The sequence below is a fragment of the Rhipicephalus microplus genome, chromosome X (genome assembly GCF_043290135.1).
Source record: "Rhipicephalus microplus isolate Deutch F79 chromosome X, USDA_Rmic, whole genome shotgun sequence".
Lineage (NCBI taxonomy): Eukaryota > Metazoa > Arthropoda > Arachnida > Ixodida > Ixodidae > Rhipicephalus > Rhipicephalus microplus.
The window spans coordinates 142,440,929-142,448,579 of NC_134710.1; the positions used below are offsets into that span (position 1 = coordinate 142,440,929).

The window sequence follows — 7,651 nt, forward strand, 5'->3', positions numbered from 1 at the left end:
TGTTTCGGTTAAAATAATGTCGCTAACAGCAGAAACTCCACCAATTTTACTATTTCTTACAAAACAGTTTTTTTGGACTTCTGAGGAATTCTAAATCAACAGACGCGAGTGTTGTAGTTTTTAAAACCACATGACACTGCACTCTGTAGTCATGCTTTCATCCGTACGTAGTCAGATCCAAATCCGAGCGTAGATTTTGCCAGAAGTCGCGCGACATGGCAGGAGAGGTGATCGTCGACGTACTGCCTTACATCGATCAAGGCTATGACAAGCCTGGAATTCGCGAAGCCGTAAGTTTTAGATTCCCAACCCTAATTTTAACTAGTCTGCTTGTCTATGCCTCTAAATTGGCGCTCGAATGCGTGCTATGTATGTGGGAATTCAAGCGACCAATGACAACTGTGTCATCGCGCTGTATGTGTTTACGTTCTTCGCTTCTCATTTCATGTCATGGTTATGGTCGAAGAAGGGACGAGGCGATACAGACCCACAAAGAATTACCTGGAACATTTGCCCCAGCTGTCGCTGCATCAGTTTGAGGTAGTAATGATGCGCTCGAACGTTACGAACGTGCTGTTGTGACACTTGGCTTGATACGATGGGCGACGAGCGACTAACGTAACATTGTGCGACTAATCTGGTTTTTTTTATCCATTTGCAGAGCGAAATCATGAAGACCGAATCCGAACGCCTTCAGTCGAGGTTGCCCATGGAAATGACGAGCATGAAATGGTGAGTCGTGTTGCGTTAATTCGCTTCTTCGATTAGAATGAAACCAATACTCTGACCGGAGAATAGCGCAGGCCTAAGTGATTGGTTTCGTTTATTTCGCCCGGATGACGCAAGTCTGCCTCGTAACGTTTCGCATGTTAGGCTGTCCAGTTCGAAGCGCTGTTGCTCGTATCTCGCTGTCGTTCCAGCCAGCCGAAAGGCTTGCGTTTTCTCTCCACTACGTTGTTTCTCTGATAGCCACTGATTATAGTACGCCGCTCAATTAAGCTGCGCGCTTTCACGTGGTATCGAAGAGGTTTGAAGAATCGCTCGCGGTAAGATGTAAATGGGTCCAACAGTAGAAGCGTGAACCGTTAGGATAGTTGGTGGGAAATTCGTATGGCGAAGAGCGGAAAATGGCGAAATTATGACTGCGCCGACGAAAAAGACATAGTATACACATGAGAGGCGTGCTATGGAATACAGCAGCCCATTATTGTGCTGATTTTGGGAATGATGCATTGTGACTATTCAGCCTCCATGAGAGTGATAGGTAGTACTCTTTCTTTTTTTTCAGCTAGGGTTGGTATGTTAACATAACAGTATGTTATGAGATGAAGGTTTGTCATGACTACCTGTAACTTTGAATTCGGTTTAACAGCAATGTCAGAATCCTTGATAAATTTCATGAGGATTGTCAGCTTTCTGACCAAAAACCAGCGATACAAAAGCGTGCTTGCGTTCCTGTATTGCGAAGTCTACTATGTGAAATACTCGAGAAATATTCAAGGGAAACTAGAAGTATCAAACAACTCGCCCAGCTCCAAGTTATATTGAACTCGGGAAATGCATGGCTTCACAAAAACAAGTGGTCGCTATTTGGTGAGGCACTTCTCTGTGGGAAGGACGAGGTGGCTGTGCTCACGCCTAATCTTTTCTTTACATTGTGACCAAGGTGCAGTGCATATTCACATTGCCAGGGACGAGTTCGTTTTTTGCAGGATTTGTTTCATATATTTTTCGTTGCTTTACAGATACGAGCTTCCGCAGCCGCCTGCTGGCAAAACGACGGGCGTCGCGTCCTGATCGGAGTGCGTCGACAACTCATCGGCGCAGTTTGAACATCGAGCCACCCGTATTGCCAACTTGAAGGAAGGGCTGCAATGCTGCGCTCTTTCGCATGCTCCGCCAACTGCAGCGGCAACTCCAAGAATTGAGGTAAATTTGTTTTTTCACAACGTGGTGCTCCTACATGCAAAACAGAGGTACTTTATGTCATATCAGGCAATGGAGGCTCTCCTGCTGTTGACCGTTTTGGTTCCTTGTGGTGAGAACAAACTGAATTTACCTTTATGCGGAATTGAAGCACTACTGATGGGCTTAAAGGGCCACTAGAAAAAGATTTTAAAAAATTTTCCCGTATCTACAAGTTAGAATTTCTCAACCCTGAAAGCATTACTCTTACAGCAACAAGGTGCTCGATTAGTTAGAAAATGTGATAAAGTAACAAAATGGGCTGACGCGCCTCTTTGAAGTTGCTGCTGCACCAGCATGCCATAATGTCATGTATTTTGACTGTGTTTGAGAATGCCTGGTTGTCACGGAAAATTGTTTCATTGTGTTCTAAGGTACACGAAACCTTAACATAGCAAGTTTGATTCAATCATAGTGGCCAAAACACAGGAAAAAACTGTGAAATTTGTTGTGTCAGCATGACGTTCACATGTGGCAGATTTGGCACAAATTCATAAATGATACTCAGACATAAATTTTCTCTGCTTGTGTTTAACCAGTGACAGAAAAATTAAAGGAGAATACCGAAAGAATAATTTATCCGTTTGAACTTATTTAATTGTTTCATTTTAGAGTCCCTTTGAGTATCTTTAAAGTTGATGCTTTAGTAGGCTTCTATAGCCCATCTGTAATTGACAAGTGCTATTAATTCTGGTTACATTTGTGTACAACATTTTTTGAAGAAGTGTCTTCTAAGTTGGTGGTTTGTGTAAATTTACAGCACTGTGATTGGCTAGACCTATTGCTTGGCAAATTAGCAAATGCACAAAATGCATATGCAACAAACTGTACCACGGCCAGTGATGTCTTCAGCACTGGTGGTGGTAAATGTGCCTGAAGATATGCAACTTCTTACACGGCTCCAACGCCAGTGCTTTGTATTTTCTGACAGAAAGAAATGTTACGTTTAAGGAATAACTTTGCATATAGACTTTGTTCAAATCACTGTGCTGCCAGCCAAGACCTTCTGCTCTTTGTGGGAGTCTACAGTCTTTGTATCGTTGTGCAGCATTTGATGTAGAAGCAGGCCGACATCCGATGGACGAAAGAACAGCAATATTTATTTGAGGCACGATTATATAGGCAGGCCGACACGTGTGGCCAAGGAAAAAGAAAAAGGGCGCATCTTGCGCCAAATAACTTAAATACAGAATACTTCGGCGCATGTCTTGTCACAAGCGATACAACCTTCTTCTGAACAAAACAAAACAAAAAAAACGAAAAAAAGCATCCTAATACTAACATTGTTCAAGGCACTTGTTTAAACTTGTGGCTATATTGTAGCCGCGTGGAGGGTCGTCCCTACCTACTGGATCTTCTACGCAGAAGCAGAGTACCTTAGTCACTAGACCACTGCGGCGAGGTGTGCTTGATCTTGACGAACCATTATTGGGGTTGGCTCACGCACACTGTGCGGAGGGCAGTCTATTCATCATGGAACAGTTGGCTCATTGGATCTATAGGCAGAACTTTATTGCGAAAAGCGCTTGTTAGCGCTGGATTTTCTTAGTTGTTTTCATTCAGTCTGTTGTATAGTGCTGACATGGGTACCTGTTCCGAGTAAGTCAGCAGTAAAGACGACGTGCATGTGGTCATGCGTGATCTTAGCCTCTTATATAGGGATCACTCTTTGAAAGCCGTAAAGTGGCATGACGATAGTTATAGCGCGAGAACAAAACGACGACACAGAAACAAGAAGGACACGAAAGATCCTTCTTGTCTCTGTGTTGTCGTTTTGTTCTTGCGCTATAACTATCGTCATGCCATACCAAATAGCTCAAGCTGCCACACGTAAAGTGCCATTGCGGCAATGAAAGTAGTGTGTCATCGGTTAATATTCCAGACAAAATATGCTTATCAGAAGATCACCGCAGTGGAGCAGTAGTTATAAGGAGCACGGCTGCTCACCCAAAGGTTGCGGGTTCGATTCCGGCTGGAGCAGTCGCATTTCGATGGAGTTTAAACGTAGCGGGGCGGGAACTGTCCGGTGTCAGTGCAGGTTAATGAATACCAGATGATGAAAACTTCGGCAGACCTCCACTATGGCGTCTTTCATAATCATGTCGTGGATTTGGACCGTAAATCCCCAGATATTATGCTGATCAGGAAAGCAGAGTATACTAAAGAATGAACGTGTTAAAAAAATGTCGTTTCCCCTAACAAAAATAGTCCTGAAATCTTGCATGCGCCTCGCTTGTATGATTGATGCGCTCACGCCATTTCCATTTAAAAATGGCAAGCATGTTATCAGGCTGAGACATTTTTTTTTTTGTTTGTTTCATAGGAAAGTGGCGAGCGCCGAGAATTCAAGGAATGAAACGGAAGCCAGCATCCGATGGAAAATATTTGTTGTTGCTATGGTAACCAACTCGCAACCGTGCCTTGTCGCGTCTGCTTGGCTATAGGGTCTAGCCGTCTGTTCCGCGCACATCGGTTCGCGCCGCCATCGCGGCTGACCTTGGTCAGTCGGAAAGGAGGAGGGTATTTGTACATATTCTATTTATGCTCGTGCGTTCATTTGCATACGTGCGTGTATACACATACAAAGTTTTAAAATTTCGAAAGGAGTGCAAAACACCCCTCCTTTGGCTTCGCCAATGTTGGCTATAGTTAGGTGTACATCACTGAAGCAACGTGCCATCTGTGACGCCTCAAAATGGCAAATCTACGCGTATGTACATCGTTGCTGCCACCGGTTTTTAATAGTCGAATTCGCCGTAGGTTGTTCGTTTTTGCCCTTAAAGTTACCTTGTCTTTTCTCTCCTACATTCGCATATGCAATTGCCTTTTTTTATTTTGGTGCCCTCCTTGAATACAGGAAAGGTGGAACCGAAGTGAGCCTGCTCGCCGAGGCAGCCGGTATCGCAGTGAACCTAAACACTTCCGCTTCACGTCAATTAATCTAAAGAAATGTCTACAACTTGGCTGTGCTTTGTAGAAATGCTGCTTTTATACCTGCAGATAATCTTTCCCATTCGGTGATGGGCGTCGATACACCGAAATAAAGTATTAATGCAAGTTCCTTCAGAGTGATCGCAAGGGCGAGGATTTGTTGACAATGCATCAGTGGCGCCCGCTGTTCATCTCACTTCTGCCGCGGTGAGATTGAATATGTTGACACTGTTGTGACACCATATCCAATCACACAACAGAGAAGCGTGCCATAGACATTTATGAATATAGTATGACTTCTTGCGATTATCACAACATGCGAATATTACAATGACTTCGTGGTTTAAAGCCAGTAACCCACTACAAAACGCACACACGCTACTGCACCGTTTTTCTTGAGGCTATGTAAAGGGTGCATACCTGGTTCCAAAAGGTTTCGTGTATTAGGTGTTTGAAGTACGCACTATACAAACAGAAGATCGCTATCACGTTGAACTCCTAAACGCGAAGCTTTAGGATGCCGTAATTTTTAACGACCATCATAACCTTGTTCCGGTTTTATCAAATGAGCATGATATATAAGCCGTTATTGACACGTCGGCCGCAAGGGCACCGGTAGATTTTTTATGGAGGGTGGGGGATGGGCATATATTTATTATATATGGGTAATGGGCCTTCTATGTTGAGTTGGTCATAGCGAGAAAAAAATAGGTGAGGGGAGGGGGCAAGTATATTATTAACTTCACCATTGCTGTGATTGCCCCGTCGCGGTGTTCTAGTGGATGATGTACTCGGCTGCTGACCCACAGGTCGCGGGATCGAATCCCGGCTGTGGCGGTTCCATTTCCGTTGGAGGCGGAAATGTTTTAATCTTGTATGCTCCGATTTGGGTGCGTGCTAAATAACCCTAGGTGGTCGAAATTCCCGGAGCCCACCATTACGGCGTCTCTCATAATCCTGTGGTAGTTTTGGGATGTTAAACCCCACATATGAATAAATTATTCGATGCAACGAACAGAGCTTTAAAATGGTCAAGAAGGAAGGCATACTTGTCATTTTCTGTTAAAGCAGCACTTTAGATATGACTACTTATGAAAACATGTCCCAGTTCACCGCAAGGGTGATGTAATGAGTGTGGTAGCGACAAATTAAGTAAAGCTGAATTTTCAAATCCAGTGTGGTGTATATCCACAAAATGCTGCTGCAACAGAACACAGCCGCTCGCGGTAGGAATAGGTAATGCGCACAGCCACTCTTCGTTGAGATCGAAGAACGTGGAACGGTATACAAGCTGTCTGCTGATGCTGTCAATATAGCATTCGCCACCGCGTCCTTATAGCTTTTATAGCGGAACATCGACGTCGTCATCGCCGTCATGTTCCGTAGAAAGTTTCCTTAAGGAAACTTTTTACGGAACATGACGTCGATGGTGAGAACATATTTATAGTGTCCTATCAATATAGTCCTATCATATCAATATATATTTTCATATTGCAATAATAAACAATTGAAATAAAACACGAATTTATAGGTTTACTGGAATGCTATTGTTTTGCCTCTCCAAAGAAGCCCTACAGATTTGTTCCCATCGTATAGACAAGATGGACTTTTCATTATTTCAATTGGCAGATTTCACGTAACACGGGGATAAACGTTATGTGAAGCATGTGCAAGGAGTGTGACCTTGTACTTTTTTAATTAAGCCAAACATTATGAAATCACACTAAATACATGTTCAAATGTCGTCGCTCAGACATATGTTGAAGAGTCACGTATGCTCTATATAACCGATTTTTCACAGTTGTGCAACGATGCCAATAGCAACATGGTTATTACCAACACAGAAGAGTTAAGCGTATATGTAGCGCTCGTGCTTGCCAGGATGGTACCTCTAACTAGTGGTGCATACACCAACTTCAGTGGATGTAGATTAGCAGTATAATGAACGCTAAGCTGTCGTGAGGACTGTGTCATAGGAGTACATATGCAATGTGTATAAATTTGAATAATCAGCAACCGCAATTCCCGTTTCACCAGCAATAGGGTGCTTCTCCAAAGCACTTTCGAGACCTATCACGACGCTGTGGTACTGTACTCTATTGCCACGCAGAATGCTTGGCTTCAATTCCTACTGGGACAATAATATTTACCTTTTGCATTCGTCGCGTCAATGCTGCCGGTTTCAGTTTTTCTTGGCACTATCACACTTAAATTACAAATGTCTCTTCGCGGCGCTCCAGGTTAGAAAAAAAAACTGTCAATCACCTAGGTCGTACACACGCGAATCACCACACGGGGTATGTGGGTATGTGCCAGATATTCGTGAAGTAAAATGTCTCACGAGGTACATACCCAACGAGATTTATATCATGACCCCACAATCTTATTCAACCAACTTTCTAACCCTAATTACCAACTCTGGTTTACGCCAAAATACGGAGGCGATATACTTAGTACGTAGTGCGTTATATGATATACGGCGATATATACTACGTATATCACCTCCTTACCTTGTAGGAAAAAATTAGTTTGGGACGGTGATATACCCACGTGGGCGGCTAGATATAGAGTCGAACCTCGATATATTGAACGGCGCAGTGATCGCGAAATAGTTCAATATATCCAGAATTCGATATAAAAAATCACGAAAAAAATGCGTCAACAGCTTGCTGAAAACAATCAACGAACCGTTCAAGCGTGGTGCAGTAAATACTCACTTGAAGATTCAAACATAGTATTTATTGTGTTGGTTTAA

At 43.2% G+C, this 7,651-nt stretch overlaps 1 pseudogene; it reads left to right on the forward strand.

Annotated features, from left to right (window-relative positions):
* The first annotated feature begins 215 nt into the window (after positions 1–215).
* Positions 216–4,321, forward strand: LOC119175487 (pre-mRNA-splicing factor SPF27-like; annotated as a pseudogene).
* The last annotated feature ends 3,330 nt before the right edge of the window (positions 4,322–7,651 follow it).